The sequence below is a fragment of the Eumetopias jubatus genome, unplaced genomic scaffold, assembly GCF_037043125.1.
Source record: "Eumetopias jubatus isolate StellerSeaLion01/CBP00866 unplaced genomic scaffold, mEumJub1_p1.0 scaffold_5, whole genome shotgun sequence".
Taxonomy (NCBI): domain Eukaryota; kingdom Metazoa; phylum Chordata; class Mammalia; order Carnivora; family Otariidae; genus Eumetopias; species Eumetopias jubatus.
The window spans coordinates 21,957,315-21,980,417 of NW_028274811.1; positions in this window are offsets into that span (position 1 = coordinate 21,957,315).

The window sequence follows — 23,103 nt, forward strand, 5'->3', positions numbered from 1 at the left end:
AACCTGCAATGTAAGTACCCATTTTACAGATGGTAAGACTTCAATTCAGATACAGTCTCATGCTTGAATTACTGAGCTTTCAGGCTGTGGGGCCAGGGTTTTATACCGAGTCAGAACTCCTGGTCTTTCAGAATCATTATCATGTCACTGGGACCTCTGATTTGTAGATGAGTCAGACAGAGGTTGGGAGTAACCTGGGGACCCACTACTTGTGATTGGCATGTGAAGTAGGGGGGCAGTCAGCTGACCCTGGGGATGATGCTAACTCTAGGCAGTTAGTGTCAGAATTGCTTGGTGAGGATAATCACATCGCTGGTGTCAGAAGTGTTTAGTAGAGTAGAATAAACCCAGGGATGTTTTTCCCATCCGGCAACAATATGTAACTAATACATTCTTTTTTTTTTTTTAAAGATTTTATTTATTTATTTGACAGAGAGAGACACACAGCGAGAGAGGGAACAGAAGCAGGGGGAGAGGGAGAGGGAGAAGCAGGCTTCCTGTGGAGCAGGGAGCCCGATGCGGGGCTCGATCCCAGGACCCCGAGATCATGACCAGAGCCGAAGGCAGACGCTTCACGACTGAGCCACCCGGTGCTTACTCGGTTTTGGCATATGAAGAATGCTTCAGGATTCATAGGATTGGATGACTATTTATTAGCATCTATCATGTTTTCTTAATAAAACGATGTGGAGAAACACAGTAAACTATTACCCTGAGTTTCTAATGGATTGTTTAAAGTATATTCTATCCAATATCAGAGACACTAAGGCATCGTGGTTAAGAGCATGGACCCTGGAGCCATGGAAACTAGATTTTACGTTTTTCCAGCTACGTGACCTTGGGCGCATGATTAATCTAAGAGCCAGTTTTCCCACTTGTAAATATGCAGAGTAATCACAAGTACCTCACAGAGATCTGAAGGGATGAAATATGATAATGTATGTTCTTTGTACACTCAACGGCTTGTAGTGAATGCTCAAAAATGTCAGCTATTACCGAGCTGCTTTCAGTATTAAAAATATGTTCTGATTACATTTAAAATGGAAATTTGGCAGATAAAGGATGGAAGCTCAAACCCAAATCTTGCCAGCATGTTATTTTTTTGTTAATGATATTAACAGGATCAGAACGACTTTCTGTTCATCTAGACAAGCGCACAACCCCAGACACTGTGAACTTGGCTGTTGTGGAATGCTAATCATCACTAACAATGTCAGGGTCGGGCAAAGCGCCAGCTGGAGGAAATTTAACCAGGGATCCATCTTCCACATCTTTGTGTTACATTTTATGTACATTTAGCATAACTGGTTTGCATGGAAACACCTTGCAACCATAGAATATTCATGAAGATGGCTTCTTACCCCTCTCATGCTTTACTTCCTGGATTTATACATTCTCCCATCCCCCCCCCCCACACACACTTTCTCTCTCTGTTCAGACAATCATTTATTGGTTGGTTCATTGAGAATTGTGGACTCTGTTGGCTAGAAGATGTCACTGATCATGGGTTTACTCTGTAAACAGAGAAGAGAAACTGTTGTAGAAAAGGAGCTGGAGGAGAAGAAAGGAAAATGAAAAACACTAATAGAAAATGCCAAACAGAAGAGAAAAGTCATAATAAATAAAAATATAGAGACTAAGTGGAAGCCGTAAGGAAAATGAGTATTTGGTGTGGAAAATTAGTGCAGAAATGACTGAAGGACAAGTACTACTGAAGAATTTCTCATGACTGTCACCAGCACTTACATTTTGTATTGTTTCCCTTAGCTAGTTTCTTTAAGGCAAAGAAGGCTATTGTTAATCAACAGCACTAAATGAAAGTGCAAGTTTAGCTTGTAGTTAACGTTAAACATTTGCCGTAGCTTTATGTGCTTACTTTGCACAAGCACTGCTTAATTTCAGTTTGCTGGCATTGGAACTTGAGAGAGGGTGACATATTGAGAAACAAGATGATTATCAGGGTTTCCAGTAAATACGGAGGACTGGTTAGGAGATCCTGTGTCACCACTGAGACACAGTTTTCCCATCAGTATGTAGAGATCATTTTATGTGTTCTGTCATACCTGAATAATAAATGAGTCAATGACTGTATGTGGTCGATGAGAAGGAAATATATTCCTCACATTTAATACTTTAAGGCAGCAAATTTCAAATGGATTCCACAACAAAATGGGGAGGCCAAAGAGGCGGCAGTAATGAGAGTTTAGACCACCAGTCTGCAGATGAAGGATATGCTGTCCACCCCACAAACAACAGGCTCAGGTGAATTCATGCATATTGGATGCTAAGTGCTTGGATGCCCCACTAGGCTTCCATCATTCAAATAGGACAGAGAAAGATTCTCCTGTGGGGAGTGTGAGCAGCCTAAAAGAGACTGACGTCATAGTTTTCTGACAAATGGCATACCACATCACTCGATAATGAAGCTCAAAGTCCACAAGCCTCACAAGCGTATTCAGACCTTCCAACCAGAGAAGACCTTCAAGGTGGAAGATAAAAACCAGAACAAACAGGGAATGAACAACTCGGCAGAAAAAGAAACAGGTGAGGAAAAAGACATCTTCCAAAGCCTATTAATACATATTTTAGAGAGTTAAGAGAAGATAGTGTATCCATGAATTGAGAACAAGATGCTAGAAAGAATTCAGAAAACAAAAAACATTTTTTTTGAGATTAAAATATAAGAAAGTGAAGAGTTGAAAACAAAGTCAGAGAAACAGTTCAAAAAGTAGAGCAAAAACAACAGAAAACAGGTGACAGGAGATAAGAAATTTAGAAAACAGTCCAGAAAATCTATAATAATACAAATTTAAGTGTGCAACAACAGAATTTTAAAAAGAACAAGAATAGAGAAAATGGAAGATAGGAAATCATCAAGAAAAGAATTGAAGGCATTTCCCCAGGACTGAAAGTCATGAATGTCCAAATTAAAACGGCTCCCAGGAGGCCCAAACAATGAGTGAAAGTGGGCCCACGTAAGGCACATCAGTGTGAAATGTCAGGACTGGGCACAGGGAAGATTCTCAAGGCATCCAGATGGAAAAAACAGTCATACACAAAGTGTTAAATATCCTATCAATTCTGTAAGCAAGAAAAGGGAGCATTCCTTCAAAACTCAGAAAGAATATCATTTCCTGCGTAGAATTCAATACAGAGCCAAAATGTCAATCCAACGAGAGGAGAGAATACAGACATGATCAAACATGACAGACGTCATTTTCCAGAAACTGTGATCCACCCAAACTGAGGGAGTGGGAGAAAAAAACATGGGACACAGGAAACAGGAAATCCCACACAGAAGAAAGGGGAAAGGGACCTCTAGGACAAAGGTGAGGAGGGATTCCGAGAAGGCTGCTCTCTCCCCATCGTGCAGGGTGAATGGGCCACAGCTTCAGATGGAAAATTTGTAGCCAAGGACAGTGCCACCTGCTTTACTCTGTTGCCATCCTTCCCCCCACCCAGAGGGAAGAGACGGGTACAGTGGAAGTCACTGAAACACTGATGAGATCCACGATGGTATATGATGAGAACAAATGACGACATAATAAAATGTTATGGTGCACGCGAAAGATCGGTGTCATTTTTTTTTTTTTAATTGAAATCTCGGTAAGAGCTTGTGGTTCCCATAGACAAGAATGAAGAAGAAAACACAATTCTGCCTGAATAAGAATAAATCTCTTTATATGCAGTCATTCACTCTCTACTCTACTTCTCCATTAATGAGGGTTGGGTATCCTTCCGGGAATGTGTTGGTTGCCACTTTTGTTTTAAGAGATCACAATAATTATGCCTCATGGACTCAAGGACTGTATCAAAGTTACTCCTGGCAGGAAATCTGGAAGGCTGGGAACCTCTTTCTCTGATGAAGCAGTGGGCGAGAACAGGGTCCTTATAACGAAGGACCAGGTCTGTAGCTCAGTTGTGCTTTAAGGAATCTCCTCCTCTTTATATGGAGAACAACGCTGAAGGACATAGAATCTTTGGTTTTACACTGGCAACTGAGGTGTTCTCTGTGAATCTGTGATTTTCGCTTCAGTTCTGGGAGATTTCTCGTTGCCATTCCTCACATGGGCCACTCCAAAAGCATGCCCCTATATTTACTAGTCTTAAGATCTAGAGTCCTAGTGATTTTGTCAAAGAAATATGCAGTTATTAGATGGTTTTGGTATGTTTCCTTTTGTATAGATTAATGCTACTTAGTTTAAAACTACAGTCAGTTTTTCCGAATATGTAAGTAGTTAGGATGATACTAGTATTAGGGAATGTCTTTGAGAATTTCACTGGTGACATATTGTTTTTTTCTTTCTGCCTCAGCCCATCAGGAGGACATGTTATGGCCCCACCAGCCACAACGACTCCCGGTAAGTAGAACATGCCTCCACACCCACAACGGTGGGTCTTCTCTCTTCCTAATTGATTGTGATCCATGCTCACCCTCCAAGAGAATTTGAACAGTGCTGTCACAAAGAACCTATTCAGTTTATTAAAGTCTTCTCTCCTTAATTTTTTTGTGTTGAGATTTGACAGATAAAATAATGATAACTAATGGGAATTTTTGAAATGAAAAAGATCTTCTTTACTTTTGTTTATAAAAGTTACTAATGAAGTTTGAAGACTTTGTTTTGTCAAAGAAAAAAATCAATTTAAGTTTATTTTTACGTGACTAGGAGAGATCAGAATACTTCAGTTGCATTTTACCTGAATTATTTGCTGACATAGAGGACTTGCATTGTCCCTGTGACAAAGTAGTTTCTATGTTTATGTTTTATGTCCCAAATCCTGATGTCAGACTTAAAAAATATATTTCTTAGCTGATATCTTCTGTGGTTTATACTCAAGAAAATAGTATTTGTCATGGGCGATTTTGTAGAGTCTCTGGTATATCTAGAAAACATACGCTCTAATCCTGTTATTTAGCTGAAAATCAACAATGAGACAAGACCATTGTGATACTCTCAGACAGTAACTTTCACAAAGCATGTGAATTCAAAGATATATCAAAATTTGTTTTTAAAGACTTAAGAGCTTTTAATGCAGTCTGCTCTGCGTTCACCCACCAAAACTCCTATCTTATGTACAACCAACTCTTTTGAGTACCATGTGATATTCCCAAAGTTTCTGAATATCAGCTTTGAATCTTACAATGTGAATGAAGTGGAGAATCACACCGTTGGTTGTGTAACTTACAGTCATAAACTTCAGGGGTGAAAAATAAATGTAACATCATTTATTTTTTAATTCTGAACTTGGAATAGAATGCTTTTGTTTTCTCATTCTGCCCAATAGCAGAATTTTTTATCCAAGTTACTTTTAGGCAATCTGAGCTACTTGTAGATTCAATCTCAGTCTCTTGGGTAAATAGTCAGATCTAAGGTTCCCACCTCCTCTTTATTTTCCCTCCTCCCCCAGGGATAAGCCATGCCCAGGGGTGGGATTGAGAGGGGTGGGTGTTTTTATTCCCGATGTGCAAAGGCACTTGAGCCTGTCACTCAGTTGAGTGCCTGTCTGTGTGTCTGTATGTCTGTGTGTATCAGGGAGCAAAGTACCCTGTGCTTAATGTATGACTCTGTTACTTTGTACTACCACTTTGGATTGGATTGTGAAGGACGATTTTATGAACTGTTATATTTTGGAATACAAATTTGGAGTCTAATTTAAAGATCCCAGAATATGTAAAGTGGTTGAGGAGATTTCAAGTTCCTGGTCATTGAGAATTTCTAGGTTCGTCATGGAAGGAAAAATACTGCTGAGGGAGGCTGACTGGCCTGTTAATGTTAAGATAGGATGATTAGAATAATCAGACTATGTATACATGTATATATGTATATATGAATATGAACCCACATATTAACAAATAATGGGTATTTACATATTATACCTATGACAGATTTTCACATTGCATACATACGTATATGTGAATTTGCATATTCATATACACACGCTATTTCTATTAATTGAACTTAGAGCATTTTTATTATCTTTATTTTTTTATTTTTTGGAACTTAACAGCATTTTCATTTGTAACTCTATATATGTTTGAAATTCTATAAGATTATATGTGTGTGTATATATCATACACTCACACAAAGCAATTAGTTGTATCCATTTGAACATTTCCCCATTATTCAAGAGACTTAAGTAAATATGTTTTTGGAATACCATTAGTCTAGAAGAAAACTTTGGTTAGACTCCTGTGAATAATCTTCTCACTTCCCCATTGCCGCGCTGTGAAATCCATAAATGAAGTGTTAGAGTATTCTCACTTCTCATTCACACTTGCACCACCGCACCCACTCACCCCAGAAGTGTTCCTGCTGGGAGCTGTGACTAACGTGCTGATGCCTCCCCGGCCTGTCCATTGTCCTTTAGCGTGGCCTCTCCTTAGGCCTTCGGGGTCCTCTGAGGACCTACGGCCCGGCTCAAACATGGGTGCATCTCGCACTTTTCTCTGCTGTCTTGTGTGTGTGCCAGTGGACACAAAGAGATAAAAGAGAATGAGACCCTGAATAACAACCCCATTGCAAGTGTATAGCCGATCGGCTGCCGTGGAAAATTCCCTGAGGAGCTGCAGCCTCATCTTCTCCACTAAGCTCCGAAGGCCCGGGGTCAAGAGGGGACACACTCTTGTCCCCACACCCCAATACCTCAGGCTTGGAGGTTTCCTCACCTAATTTTATGCAAGAGAGGAGAAAGGGAAAGCTACCAAAACTATCCTGCCTTAAAGGCTTTTATTTATTTTTTTAAGATTTTATTTATTTATTTGACAGAGAGAGACACAGCGAGAGAGGGAACACAAGCAGGGGGAGTGGGAGAGGGAGAAGCAGGCTTCCAGCCGAGCTGGAGCCGGGAGCCCGATGCAGGGCTCGATCCCAGGACCTCGGGATCACGACCTGAGCTGAAGGCAGGTGCTTAACGACTGAGCCACCCAGGCGCCCCGAGGGACTTTTAAAGAGCAAAATCCTGCAGAGAGCTCGGATTGCAGGGCCTTGAGGTGACAGGGAATTTCCCTTTGCTGTCCTGTTGGAATCGAAACCCTTCAGAAACAACATAATCTTTTCCAAATTGTCCATTTTGCCTTCCTGGCATGAAAATATAAATCATCAATACTCTGTGTAAAGTGACTTTTTTTTTTTTTTTGCCTGACCATCAGAACCCCAAAGGTTTATTTGTTATTACTGAAAGAGTGTGGATTTTAGAGTTTCCCAGCATACTGAATCGCTCCCGCCTCGTCAGTACATTTAGAGGGATCGCAGAAATGAGCTGGCAGGGCTCGGGAAGAAATACTTGGTATAATATGTCTGAAGGAGGCTGGATCCCTTTACTCCAGGGAAAAGCGAGCTAAGTCTGGATAAAGCGTGTTCCTATCCTGTCGTTACTCAGGTCCTGAAGTCAGTTCTCCTGTCGTGCTCCGTCACCAGGCCCGCGGCTCCCCACAGGCCGGTAAGGGATCCAGAAACGAATGTGGTCCTGTAAAAGCTTGTGTTCTTTTTTCCTTTCGATATCTGGGAGCCTGTTTGTTGATCCCCAGGAGCATCCAACTAAGAGTAACCAAACCTGAATGGATACAAGTATCTTAAGAATTAGACACAAAGTAGTGTTTCTGGGCAGACTGCAACACTGCATTGCCATGCAGAAGGCTAGATTTTCTTCTTTACTCCTCAGATCATTTTGCCTTCTTACAAGAAGAGAAAGAATTAGAAAGAGAGAGACTTATATTCCCTACCTTCAGCTATAAAGTAATTACTAAAATAAATGACTTCTAAATGAGTCTGTGAGAATAAATGAGACATTTTAAGCAATAAATAGTGAATTCTGGCAGAAAGAGTTTCTCTCATCAGAAAAGTCTGAATATAATTAAAAATGTGAGGAGCCATCCCCTTTAAATATTTTGGATATATATTTATGAAATGTATTTGTCACTGTTTCTAAACAATGTCACTTTTTCTAAAGACATTTCTAAATTCTTCCTGAGAGCTTGTCTAAATAAATATATATTTATGCATGGCACACTTAAAAAAAGGAATTCTTGTTATTACAGGCATCTAGGGAAAACGTAAACACATTTGTGACTTAAGATCCATTTATTTTCATTGCCAATCATTTGTTTATTTAGTGCAAAAATGTTCTGCCTTTGTTAAAATTTTGAGCGCTCATAGGAATTTAATAGCCGTGACAAGTTCAGTTAATAATCTCAAATACTTATACCTGTAATCAAGGCCAGGGATTTTGCTTAACCTGAAAATCGTTTGTCCTTTTAATCACAGGAATATAAACTGAACACTAATTTATGAATTTTCTAACTATTTTCCTTGATATAGTCATTCACCACTGTTTTGTCTTTGGCTGCAACACATATTTAAAAAACATTTGCTTATGCCCTTATTAGAGACCACAGGGGCAAATATTAACTAAGCCTGGTTGAAATATGAGCTACTTGAAAGGCAAATAAATGATTTTCTTCCCCTTTCTCACTGCAACTAATGACCTGCTTATGACTGAGCCACTTATACAAGAATTTTTTTTATTTTTTTATTTTTTTATTTTTTTTGTAAAGATTTTATTTATTTATTTGACAGACAGAGACACAGTGAGAGAGGGAACACAAGCGGGGAGAGTGGGAGAGGGTGAAGCAGGCTTCCCGCGGAGCAGAGAGCCCGATGCAGGGCTCGATCCCAGGACCCCAGGATCATGACCTGAGCCAAAGGCAGACGCTTAACAACTGAGCCACCCAGGCGCCCCAAGAAATTTTTTTAAATTAAGTTTTGATATTAGAAGTATCAGTGGGTTGAAATTCATGAATTGAGTAATTATGCTAAGTCCATGCATAGCTGAAGCATATGGCCAATGTGATGACATTCAGATAATTACAGCATTATTTAAATAAGTTCAACATAGAGGCTTTTTATTATTTAGAATTATTATGTTAAGAGACCCTTTACAATCATAACCTTAAAAATATTGCCATGTATACTATTTGCCATGAATATTTTTCACTTACAATCTGTGTGCATAGTCATTACTATCAAGATTGTGCGTTAAGTGCTCCTCTGGGCTGGGCTATTTAGGCTAGCTTTGGTGGGGAGTGAGGTGCCTCTTTCCTTGTATATGAGAACCTTGAGAAAGCTCTCAGGTTGAAATATATCTCCCTCTTTGCCTATAATTCCATCTCTGATATAGATTCATTCTTGCCATTCTGATTTTCTTCAATATAATCCTGATTAAAGCACAATATTCCAGAGAAAGTAATAATGTTAAGACATTAATATCCATTAACATCATTGTACTAATCACAACTCCCTCCTGACGGCTAGTTCAGAGCAGAGTGCTGATGAAGTTGGTTAAGTTTTTGTTTTTGTTTTAGATTTTTATTTATTTATTTTTATTTGAGAGAGAGAGAGAGAGAGAGAGAGAGAGAGAAAGTGTGTAGGAGCAGGGGGAGGGGCAGAGGGAGAGGGAGTGAGAGAATCTCAGGCAGACTCCATGCTGAGTGCAGAGCCCCAAGCAGGGCTCAATCCCATGACCTTGAGATTATGACCCGAACTGAAATCAAGAGTCAGACACTTAACTGACAGAGCCACCCAGGTGCTCCCAAGGTTGTTAAGTTTTGGTGTAGGGAAATACAGAAAGCTCTCTTATAAGTCAGCATGTGAGCTGACAATACAAAGGGTCAACCCTGAAGACTGTGTCTAGGGACAATTCTGAGAAACAAAATAAGTTAAACTCAGTTCCTACACTACCCTAAATTTCAATCTAAAATATAAAATCTGTGCACAGATAGACATGTTAAGTATTCAACAGTTCCACTAAATATTCACATTGTATCATCAAAAAAGTTGATTATAATCTAGCTACTTTAGTAGAAATTTACTTATTCTAGTAGGTAAACTAAGAATCATGAGAATACATATTCAGAGTAAGTAGATTTGGAAGATACCCCCACATTTTTTCAGGGGTAGCTAGCAAGATTTTAGGGTATGTATATTGTTGGAGGAGCTGTATATTTGAAGACAGAAGATAGAAGTATGGTTGGCCTAAGGAAGATGAAAGAAGAGCTTGCATTATGAGAGGTAGAAAATGAGCTTATATTGTGCCAAAGAAAAAGCTGCAGGTTCAAAACTGGTTGCTCCCGAAAGGCACCAAACAAACTAAATTTATTTTTCCCTTCAATTTCTAGATGAGAGGAGTGTTCCAGGAACTCACTTTTTGATTGGATTTTTCTGAGTCATGTTCATACCTTGCTTTTCCTGTAGCAAAATTTCCCAGGCTTTTGTTAGTCACCAACGCAGAGGGAGAAAAAGACTCACAGATTTTTTACAAACTCATCAAAATTTTTAAAGTTCTTTTCTCAGTTATTGGTGGGCTAGCAAAATCTTCAGTGAGTTTCCAAAAAAAAAAAATGGGTCTAACAGGTAAACTGTCTTCCAGCATGGGAACTAGGCACAAACATATTATCTACTGTGGGGGGACCATAAATAGTGAGACAGGAGATCTAGTGTGTGTGGAGGGTATCTGGGGTTTTCTTCCAACTGAAGTGACCTAAGTATTTTTCCAATAAATGTTGAAGAATGCTACCTGATACCCAAAGCTTATTCTAACCTGGTAATTCTGAGATTTTTCCTCCTGGAATGAAAATAGTCTAGAGTTTCTATGTCTTTGGTGTTGCTAAAGTTTTCGAGGCCCTGAGACTTGTAGATAGGCACTCATTTGTATGAATTTCTAGCTGAAATAGTGTGATTTTTTTTTAAAATGTAGATTTGAAAGTAAAAGATTTTGTCTTAGGCTTTGCATTAGCTCTCCTAGAGATCTTGCTCTTCATTTGGAAAGAACGTATCCATGGTGATCAGGATAGTAACAAGCAGGAAACTTTCTCAACTGGCATTGAGCCCATTTCTCCCCTGGGCACCAGATAAACTCACACCACAAATTATCAGCAGAGTTCATTGTGGTTAAAGATGCCTAGCTGAAACCCATAAGCACCATGCAACTCTGAAGAAATCTCTTCATCTCAATATTTTTTCTAGGTTCAGAGAGATGTAGCCTTATTTGAATTATTCTGAAAATGCTCTTCAACACTAAGGCTAGTCAAGGCACATAAACAAGCTTGAGATTTCTTTCTTTCTATATGGATTTTTTTTTTCTCTCTGTCATGCAGAATGATAATGGGACGAAGCTGCTGCTTCCATTAACAATCATGGCTCATATCCCATCTTTTCAGTTCTGATGCTAATCACGGCGAGGCCCCAGCAGCCTCTTGAAGCACTGCTGAGCAATCCATGTTCAACTGTGACCCGAATTCTAAAAGTGAAAAGAAAGGTAATGTTTCCAAATAACTTACCGAGAAATGCTTGCACAGTAGTACAGTCCAATTCGAGCATCTCTTAAAGATGTGACCTTTCTGTTACTTATATTCCTCTTCTTCCTTCCTCTCTCCTTCCTTGTCTTGCTCTGCACATTCCTGTGATCCTTATCATTTATACTCATTGCTGGTATTAGAAACAGCTGATTTTCATGTACTTCCTTGAGGAAAATAGGGTTGCTGCCTTCAAAGCACTTACAGACGAATTAAAACAGTGGTAGAGGACCGATGGCCTGGGAGTCAGATTTGGCCCACCTGGTTTTGTCTGGCTGAGGAGCTATGGCTGGTTTTACAATTTTAAATGATTGGGGGGAAATCAAATGAAAAATAGTATTTTGTGACACATGAAAAATTATATGAAAGCCAAGTTTCAGTGTCCGTAAATACTGTGATTGGAACACAGACGCAGTCATTTGCATATGTGTTAGCTAGGTTCCTGCTCCAACAGAGTTCCGTAGTAAATACCACGATTGTCTGGCCCACAAAGCCGAAAATATTTCCTCTCTGGCCATTTATGAGAAGTCTGCTGACCCCTGAATTACACTATAAAATAGTGAGTGCTAAAATGCAGACACTAAGAAAGTGACGCCCTGAGGGGGAATGAGTTCACTGCCTTGGGGAGGTTACATTTTCCATCATCAGTTATTAGTACTTAATATTTTGAAGACATCTCATATTTGTGGAGTTTTTTTCCATCAGTAGTATTTAACCAGCACAACCAAATGCAAGCTAAGGCAGCTCTACAATTAGAGTGAGTCAGAAGGAAATGGCTTTTGCCACTGGAATAAAAAAACTGAATCCATAGGAGAGGAAACGTTTGCTTTATATCCAAAAATGTGTGTTGCTAACGGAATTGGAGAAGAATTTTCCACCATCCCCTGTGGAGCCTTAGCAGTTCAGTGGCTGAAGAAGACTCTGAGCCTTGAGTTTTACATCTGAAAGAATGATGGGCAGAGAGGCAATGCTTCCTGAAGATTCCCCCACACAGCTGACTTCCAAACCCCCAGCCTCTTCCCCTCTACCTACTTAGCCATTTTGCATTCGACTGTGCCACATCTTTGAGGTTGAGGACACTTACAATGCATAAACCCATTGCAGGTTGCTTTCGGCTGACAGGTCTTAATCACGATTTAGCTTTCAGATGGACATTTTCAACGCTTCACTCCTCTGTGAAGTTTCTGAAAGTCCTGTCTCCTGGTTAATGTTACAAAAAAGAAGAAAAAGTCAGGGAGGAAGGGAAGAAAGAACCAGCTTTCAAGAATGATGATCCTGATTCCTCATTATCACCTTTTAAAAAGGCGTACTCAGCTGCTGAAGAGTTCCCAGGAGTTAAGTAAGTGCCAGAACACGCTCATGGAGAGCATACGGGGAGGGTTAGCACACCCATCCTCATTTCACATCTGGGAAAACCGAGGCTCGGAAACATTAGTGAATTGCCCAAGTATATAGAATTTGGAAACTGGCAGAATTGGCATTTGTACTATTGAGTGGAAATTTTGGGCCGCTTCTATATCACAGCGACTTCGCTGTTGTAGAATATAATGAAAGCTACATGTCTAGATTTAGCTGTCTCTGTTGGACGCAGGTTAAAGATATGAACTTAGCACACTGTATTCCTGCAAGGAAGTTGCCCTTCGATGCATGTTCTGACCTGTGTTGCCCCACCCAGACCTCCTGGGACGATCTTGAAGGCTACACCTGACAACTTCAGCTCTTCAGCTAACATGGTCTGGAGAGCTGCAGATTTACATCAAGGGCTGAGTGATAACTTTGTTTTTAAAAGCAAGGGAGGGCGCCTGGGTGGCTCAGTTGGTTGCCTTCGGCTCAGGTCATGATCCTGGGGTCCCTGGATCGAGTCCCGCGTCAGGCTCCCTGCTCGGCGGCGAGTCTGCTTCTCCCTCTGACCCTCTCCCCTCTCATGTGCTCTCTCTCTCATTCTCTCTTTCTCAAATAAATAAATAAAATCTTTAAAAAAATAAATAAAAGCAAGAGAGAGGCAGATGGCTCTCAGAAGAATGAAGACAAAGCCTTGCCAGGGGGGGACCTCTAGGGAACGCAGGGCAGACTGACCAGATGTATGGTGCGAGGGAGAAGTACTGCCAGGGGGAAACTAGTCTTAAATCAGAAGTGGAAAGGTCACCTCATGAAGCCTGAATTCTGGAATTACAATCAAATGGGAAAGCATCCCATAAGCCCAAATATTTATGGAGCGCCTCTTATATGCCTTAGACCAAACTCAACTTTCTGGAGGATATAAGGCTCCTCCTGGAGGTTGACGTGTAATTAGGAGATAGGACCTAGATTCTATAAAAGTTCATCCATTGAATAAAATCGTGCCCCTTGTAAAGGGTCTGAACTTGGGCAATTCTGCCAAGAATTGTTGTTTAAAACTGACTTGTCTGTGATTGCACACTAGTAACTATTAGCTCAGGAACTGAAATGAGGAATTTTCCAACCATATCAAGAATAGCATAGAGGATAATCAAATGGCCTCCAGAGGCCAGTTGCCCTCATTTGAATCCCTCATTCATCGCCTTCTACCTGTGTGATATCAGGCAAGTCATATAACCAGTCTGTCTCAGCTGCAAAATTAGGACAACAATACCTAGTTTGTGAGGATTAAATAAATCATTACATGTAACGCAACTCTAAGGGGTTTGGCACATAGTGAAAATTTGATAAAAAGTAACTGTGACATATGCATTAATGATTCAGAATAGACCTCAATATTTCTTTAAGGTTTCTGTTCCAACTTGAGCGTAGGCAGTAGGTTTTAAAATTATACTTGCATTTGAATTTGCTGGCTTTATGTTGAAATGAAAAATTATAATGTACTTTATCATGGGAAGATGTGCTAGTATCATTGGTGTAATCAGAAGACAAAAGATGAAAGTGATATTTATAATCATGTAAGAGCTTGTACTTTTATAAAAGCCTATACTCCTATGTGCCAGGAATGATTTTAAGCTCTTTTATATGAACTTAATTCACTTAATCCTTATAACAACCCTAGGAGATAGGTAGGTACTCTTATTATCCCCATTTTACATGGGTAAGAATACAGAGGAGAAGCACAATGCAATTATTTGAATTGCTTTATGTCTTATGTTGATGTTAACTATGAACTCTTGCCCTTCCATTAGAGTCATTCTTTTATATGTTTATAGTCTATTAGTGTAATGTTTTAAGTGACGTTTTATCTATGACTTATATATTTTAAGATTTTGCTGATTGTGTATTTTATGGAAGGTCATTGGGGGACAGGGCCAAGCTAATTGATGAATGGACTACAGTGGATGAGTGGTTTCTGGAGATGATTAAGAGATACGTCAGAGAATTGGAAAAGCCAACACAAATGACAATTGCTAACAATAGAAATAAGCTTGAAATTACATTATGGTTCAATATGAGCAGACTTCAAACTGGTAAAGATGCTTGAGTATAGGTACTTAGTTGTTTTATGGGGGAATCCTAATGGCAAAATCTCATTTAGCAAAGCATCATGAGAAACTTTCTACTGAAAGTACTGATGAAAGCATCATGATTTTTAATTACTCTCCAAAATGACTCTTTATATTTAGGTCCTCACAGAATATGCTTCTGCTTGAAATCCACTGAATTTATTTTCATTTTATAAATAGTAGCCTTTGAAAGGAATGTAGCTAGGCTGTTACCAGCCACTAAGTTTGAATTGAACCAATTACTCAAATCATGATGGATTTGAATTAGTTTTCTTTGAGTTTATGAAAACATGCTTGTAGAATTGAATTTTTCTCTCCCATCATTTATCAGTAAGAAGATAGCTCAAATATTCTGAAGTAACCGTATGATTCCCTATGATTGGTTTACAGGCAACATCGAACTATTTTGATACTCAAATGGATTGTGGAAAATCCTTCTGGATATTTGATGTTTTCAATGGTCAAGGCAGGACTGTGTATGGACCTCATTACTGTGCTTCATCCACAACAGGCCCGGGCAATATTGCAGATTTGATTTTTCCTGATATCCATCCAAGAACACATAAATCTCTCTCATGATGAAAATTTCCTTCTAATTTTCCTCCTGAAATACTGGTAGAACCACTCTACCCTGGAAAGGTGGAGTTTTTGAAGGGCTCAGGCTCCCCCCAGGTATCCTGATGGAGGTGGTGAGTGCTCTGGGAAGCCCATCCAAGCACGGGAAGACAGTGGTGATATTTTTCTTGTGTGCATATGTGATAGGCCTAGAAACATAACATTTTAGGTCTAGTTATAACCTCTTTAATTTAATAGCCGAGCAAAGCAGGACCCAAGGGCTAGCTTGCTTAGGATAACTGTCCCACAGTCACTGTAACAATGCAGATCTCAGGCTTCCGTGCACTGCTTTACCTCCCATAGGTCCCAACCCAGAGCACCCAGGAGACTCCCAGTAACTTTCAATTGGCTTTTCTCAGTGGTAGATTACACTGCTCTGAATGAGTTATCATGTCCAGAATTGCATAAGATTCCCTCCAAACTGCAGCTTGCTTGCATTCTGGTTATAATATGTAGCCAGAGACTCAAAAAAATTTTCCCTGAAATAAAGGAACTCAATATTCTTAAACCAGGGGAACTCTGATTGCCTTATTTGTTGATACCTCCTGCAGTAAAACATCCCTGAGATGGAGTGTGGAGCTGTCTTTTGGTTCCAAGCTAATTAGAGTACAGTTTTGAGAAATGTTTTTTTTTAAGATTTTATTAATTTATTTGAGAGAGAGAGAGAGAGAGAGAGAGCACAGGCATGAGCAGGGGGGCGGCGCAGAGGGAGAGGGAGAAGCAGACTCCCTGCTGAGCAGGGAGCCCCACGTGAGACTCGATCCCAGGACCCTGGGCAGATGCTTAACTGACTTGAGCCACCCAGGTGCCCAGAGAAATGGTTTTATAATACTAAACACAAACATGAAAAATACTGATGGAAATTTCTTCTTTAAATTGAGTTATAATAAGTTTTGTGGACTTCTAAGTTAGACAATCTATTCCCCCAACCAACCCCTGACCCAGTGCTATGCTCAGCTGGAGCCACCTATAATGCAATATTTGAACTCAAGAGCAAATTCAGCTGCCTCAGTATAAGAGGTGGGGACAGGGAGCAAAGGACCAACAAACTCAGCTGTCCAGTAGTTGGGCTAGTGGTCTTGCCACACAGTGGCCTCTTCAAAACCCCTATTAGCCTCAAAACTCTTAAATTTACACAGGAAGGGAAACGAGCCGGTCACGATCAAGAACACTGACATTAGGTGAGGGTGTTTTGTTTTGTTTTGTTTTCAGTTGCTCTGAGGAGTTTTTGTTTCTGCACTCAGGAAGGCATCAGGCTTATGTTCTCCTCAGAGGACAGAGAAGCAGCAGAACCATTAAACAATGTCTATGCCTTATGGAGTCTCTAGTAGTCTAAACTAATGCTTCCGTCTTATTAGAAATGTTGCTGCTATTTTAAAATTCTGATTCTACGGGCATCCAGGAGAGGGCGTGGCCAAGGTCAGGGCGGCTACAAGGATTTCACAAGTGTGCAGTTAGGAAAAAAACAACAGGACAATAAAAGATGTCAGAGGAGAACAAGGAAGACAAAAATAATCTCTGATTAACAAAAAAGTTATTTTTGAACTTTGCAGGTAGGTCAAAATTATGATCCTTTTCTCTAAGGATCTCAAACCCAAGAAATGCTTGGTTGCCTTATTGTGGAGATCCAGCTCACGGCCTTCCACCCACCTCGCGGTCATACCCATGCCATGCTCTTTCCCTCCTTTCACTGGCATAAGACATTTCTGTGACCAGAGGGTCAATGCTCAAACTCCAGATTGGATGCAGTCTCTTGTATGTCCACGTCCACTTTCCTTGCCCACTAAGAAATGAACGTTTTTCCAGAGTCCCCTATCAAACTTTGAGTTATTTAGAGACACAGCCATGTCTATGTATCTGAGGCTGTGCAGAAGAGAGGTAGGCAAAAATATTTTAAATGTGATCTTTGTATTCTGGAGCAAATCACTTCATCTCCCCAAACCTTGTCTATGTACCTATAAAATTGGAATAATTACATTATGTGTCTTCGGATGGTATGGCCCCCGTGAGGTACTCGGTGTGATACTTGACCCATTAGAGATGGAGTCTGGGTGTGGGACGGGATCTAGAAACATCACGCTGTGACTTTGCCCACTCTTGAAAGAGTCAAAGAGTTCTGGGACTGCACTGGAAGGGCAACATGCTAAATGGATTGTCTCCTTGGGCCAAGAAAAGAGACAAGACATACTCTAAAAGAGGACCCAAGAGTTCAGAGGCTAAAGAAACCAAATGAACCCAGGCAACAAAATCCAAGCTGAGACTAGAAGCAAAGGGGAGGCAAGGAGCTTGAAGCTGGAGATCCAACTGAGGTCAGAGGGACCTGGAGCAAAGACGGATGGGAGACAATGTTGGATGAAGCTCAAGGATGCTGAGACGAGTGACAGTTGTATGTCAAAGAAAGGTGATCATGAGTGTACCATCTATGGGAAGTCACTATGTAAAGGGTAAAACTCTAGTTAAATGTAATGGTAGATGATGTCACTGTTTGACAGAGTTCCATCTTCCTTCCTAGGGAAAAATGATACTTCTTAGCCTATTAAATTCAGACGTGGCCGTGAGATTTGCTATGTCCATATAATTTAAGCCACCTCGTAGAGGCCATAAGACCCAGGACGTGCTTTGCCATTCTCTCTTTCCCCTCCACCTACATAGCTGGTAGAGGCTGTCCCCTTTGGGTTTTGGAATGAGGAAAATGATCACTTTGGAGCAGAATCCTCAAGTGACCCATAATGAATATGTAGCAAAAAATAAATTTTGTTATTTTTTGCCACTGAAAATGTGTTTGTTTTTTAATCACAGCATTATCTGGCCCATCTTGACTGATACAAATGCGGATTACTGGTTGGAAGCTAGTAATTAATGGTTATGCTTGGTTGGATTTATTTTAATACGGCAGGAAAAGTGTGACAATGATGTTGCAAGAGAAAACAAGTAGGGGAAAAATACAACTGCAATGTTTATTTAGGACAATTTGTAACAGAGAATGAAATCTGCGGGTAAATTTGTTATTTCTGCTAATATCCCAGCCAGTCAAAATAAATTAATAAATTAATTAATAGGAGGCCCAGCCTTCTTTATTCTCAAGTATCTTATACTCTAATCAGAAAGTGAGAACAAATTCACACACACACACACACACACACACACACACACACAACTTTCACTGGATAAAAACATGTGAAAGGGTATAAGTCTTGCCATTGTAAGAGTTCAAAGTCTAGGGAGACCAAAGGTACAAGATTGCTGAATTTTGTTATTGCGATTGTGTTGTTATTCTAATTATTCTAATTCATATTTTGCTGTTGCATTTGTGGTGTTAGATATAAACAAGATACAAAGAGAATAGTTGTTGATTGGAGTTGCAGAAATAAGTTCCATTGTTCTTTGTTGTATTTAGTTTCCTGAGCCAGGTAGCTTTTGAATGGACCATACATGATGGGAGAAGGGTAATTTGTTGTTTGATGTAAACAGACGGCTTAGGAAAAGTTGTGGCTCTGGAATGATGGAGAAGGAGAAAGAAAAAAAAGATGTAAGGAGCTGTAATCAGGTAGACAGACAAGGCATGGACTCCATCCCTAGATGGAAATACAGAGCTCTAGGAGCCAGCAAGAGCTCATCTCCAGTCACAGAGGCTAATTTTCAAAGGCAGGACCAGGGAAGGGGTGACTGTTAATGATGAATGGCCTATTCTCCCATCCTGACTTGGCCTAGAAATGTGGGCAAGTACAGGGAATGATAGAGATTTTTCTTCATCCTTTCCTCATTTGCAAACACAGCTTTTCTTGGCTTAGACATTAGTAATCCCTAGTCCACTGAATATCATATTGGCATTTGACCCGAGCCCCTAACCGTATTCACGATACACAGTACCAATTGCAGGACTATTGGCAACACTAAATGTTCGTTTTTCTCAATTGGCTCCATATCCATTTCTGATTTAAGAGAAATACTGAGAACAAGAGCAAGGACCCTTCCTAAATTTAAGTACCGCTGAAGGGCATTCTCACGAGGACAAAAGCAAATGGAAGTGAGACTGAGTGAATATCTGCTCTGCCTCACGGTATCTTAAAGGTGCTAGTTCCTGAGCATTTCAAATATAGAGTTGCCTTTTTCACAAGCTCTTTGAAAATTTTTCCCGAACTAACATTCGATCTGCACTAATTATCCACACAGCTTTTTCACCTCGGTGTTAGTAATATACATTGAACCTCTTGTTATTGCATTTGTTTATATAAAATTCCTGCAAAATAAAGTTTAAAAAAGACAAGTTTTTTTAAGATTAGATACGGTGTCTAGTGCTTCCGCCTGAAAAGGTTTTACTTTTCAAAATTTGAACAAGTACATCCAGCCTTTTTTTAGATCAGCAATGGGAAAATTCATTATTAATACATAATAACAGTGATATTCTGCTACCACTAATGATATATAATCTACTTCATAACTTTCTTTGAACGCTTCTGAAATTTAATGGGGTATAAATACATACACATACATGAATGAACAAAGAATAGAAGTCAGCTAAATAAATAAATACACAACGCATATTAAAATAGATGACTTCTGAATGATAGGGGGAAACCGGGGCAACGGTTTAGATTTTATTGCATTGCCGGTGATTACAAGAAATCACATTTTAAGTATACACAAGAGGTTTGAAGAGCACCCTAGAAGGCTTAGCTTTACTTATAAGCAGAATAGACCAGAGCCCTCCACGGGAGTTTCAAGGTGTTCAAGGAAGCCCCTTGTCCTCAAAGAATTATCAGCTTCCCCTAAGATGCCATCATGAGACTCATTGCCTGGGTTTCCAGCAAGGGTTTTATTTCTGTTTTCATGGTCTGCCCATACTATTCTGACAGTTTTTGCCAAGTGAAATTGCACGTAGTTAAACAATATGCACACAGTTATACAGTCAAATTGCTTAGAGGGGCTTTATAATGGCAAGTAGCGCTTCCGTGCGCTACCCTCACCTTTCAGGTCTCACCCCAGGCAGAACCAAATTTTAACAGTGGCTCTTTTTAGTTCTCTGGTTATTTTCTCATTAACAAATTGACCCCACGCTTCTCTATTCTGTGAACGCTGACATTCTCTATTCCTACGCTACTGTCCTAAATGACAATCTGGCTCGATCTTCACCACTGCCTCTCTCGATAATTACATCAGGATTCCCGGCCCACAAGGTACTGGACGGCCCCAGAAGGCAGTGGGAACACTCACTTGTCCCCAGACGTGGCCCTTCTTCCTACTTGTGGCCCCCCTTCTCCTTCCCGACCTCAGTCTCCCGTGCTGGGCTAATCACCCTGTTCCAGCTGCAGCCCCCGCCGCACGGCATCTGAGCTCGCTCCACCAGTCAGCCCTCCTCCGTCCATTTCCCGTCCCGGAAATCCACCAAGCTCCTCTCTGCCTCGCGTTGCCCTCTGCTGTCTTCATCACTATGGGCTTTTATTCTGGTCACTGTTCACTATCACTTTATTGGAGATAAGAAGGGGAGGGGAAAAAAGAGAAGAGGCGTGTATTTTGAATGGAAATTTCAGGCAGAGGTTCTCTAAGCAGGGTACAGTATGTGCATGTTTCTAATGATGGGTCCATGGATTTAACCTAAGAGGTCTGGGATGCCTCCAAATTTAAGCTTAAGGCTCTTCCCTCAAGGACTTAAAATGCCTCATCTTGTGGTGAGCATAGCACAATGTACAGATGGAGCTGTGTAATCACTATGTTATACCCCTGAAACTAATGTTAACATTGTCTGTCAACTATATTTCAATTAAAAATAAAACAAAATAAAATAAAATGCCTAATCTGGCCAGTCAAGAAGGGAAAAAAAGACATTTAACTTTATCATTTTCCAAATGTAAACTTCATATGCCCTATGTCATTAATCATACAAGTTTCTTATTCAAAATACAGATTCTTGGTCTTACCGAATTAAAAAATGTGAGCCTGGGCCCCTCCAATCTGCATGCTTAACAAGCTCATGAGGTAATTTAATATCACATATAATAGAAATACAGATGATGGAGACTATTCACATGCTAAATACATAATAGATATTATTTGCAGGCAAAATTATAGATGGTAGGCTGCTATCAAAGTTTGAAATGCAGGATTGGAAGAGAAAGATGTACTCTTAACGTCTATTAATTAATCTTAGTGTCTGTTAATCTTTTTTAAAGATATAATTAATTAATTAATTTAGAGAGAGTGAACAAGGTGGGGGGGCAGAGGAAGAGGGAGAGAGAATCTCAAGAGGATTCCCCTCTGAGCACGGAGCCGGACACGGGGCTCGATCTCACGACCCTGAGGTCACGACCTGAGCCAAAATCAAGAGCTGGATGCTTAATCCACTGAGCCACCCAGGCGCCCCTGGGGTCTGACTTTTAAAATAATATGCTATACGACCGGACCTTTTGATTGATCCCACTGGAATATTGGAATATATGTAGAGTTAAATGGTTGTTCCAGCGGCAGTTGATTACATCATTCATAAGATGTAGCATTGAGGCAACTGGAATTTGTGCCCAAAGACCATAGATCATAACTTCTGTTTATGACCATTGTTTTCATTCGTCAGCCTCCTTTCCATCATTTCCATGAGTTGGAATATCAGAAGTTGAGACTGGCTTTTCATAAATTTTTTTAACCAGCATTTTTTATTTTTATTATTATTTTTTAAGATTTTATTTATTTATTTTGACAGAGAGGGAGACAGCGAGGGAGAGAGAGAGAGAGCACAAGCAGGGGGTGTGGGAGAGGGAGAAGCGGGCTTCCCGCTGAGCAGGGAGCCCGACATAGGGCTCGATCCCAGGACCCTGGGACCATGACCTGAGCCGAAGGCAGCCACTTAACGACTGAGCCACCCAGGCGCCCCTAACCAGCATTTTTTAAACTGCTTTGTATGATTAGTTTTCTCCTCTGGGTGTTTTCAAATTAATTTTCAGTGGTGAGATTTTTAGTTCCAGAATTTTGTCAGGTATGAAAGTCAGGCTAACAGGTCAGTAATTCTCAGGCTGATTCTATTTCATTTTCTAAATCATCTTAATGTTTTAATCTGCTCAATCCTCAAAGTGTCCATGCAGTAGAGGTCCCTTCTAAAGAGCAGCTGTTGAACAGAAAGAATAGTGCCAAAATGAGAGCATAAAAATGGAGAGGGATGGTATGTATAAAACTCTAATTGGCACTTTATATGACATTTTAAAGGCATTAAGTATTTCAAAGTCATTAAAAAATTGTTATTATTGTACAAGGCATATAAAAAGAATACATTTACCCACCAGGCTGTTAACTCCTCGGTACGAATTTCTTTTGAACAGTGAATAATTCATAGTAATGTTCTAATACTTTCATGCTGTAATTAGAATTAATATCTGAAAGTTTGCAAATATGTCTCTAAATAGAACAGGGTTGGACATCAGCTTTTTGGTGATGCATTTCCTTCCTTGATGTTTTATTGTTTTTGACTTAAAAGGAAAGAAATGAACAAACTTGTTCATTTCACAGGGCAAGCCTTATTACTTGCAAGTATTACATTCTATGGGTGTTTCCTTCCTTCCAAATACATTTCCACTGACTTGCAGCATTGTTTGTTTCTCGTTTCATTTCGAAGACTACTCTGTTCCAGATTCATCAGCTACTAATTGAGAATTCAACATACTACAGATGTGATGTGTACAGAAA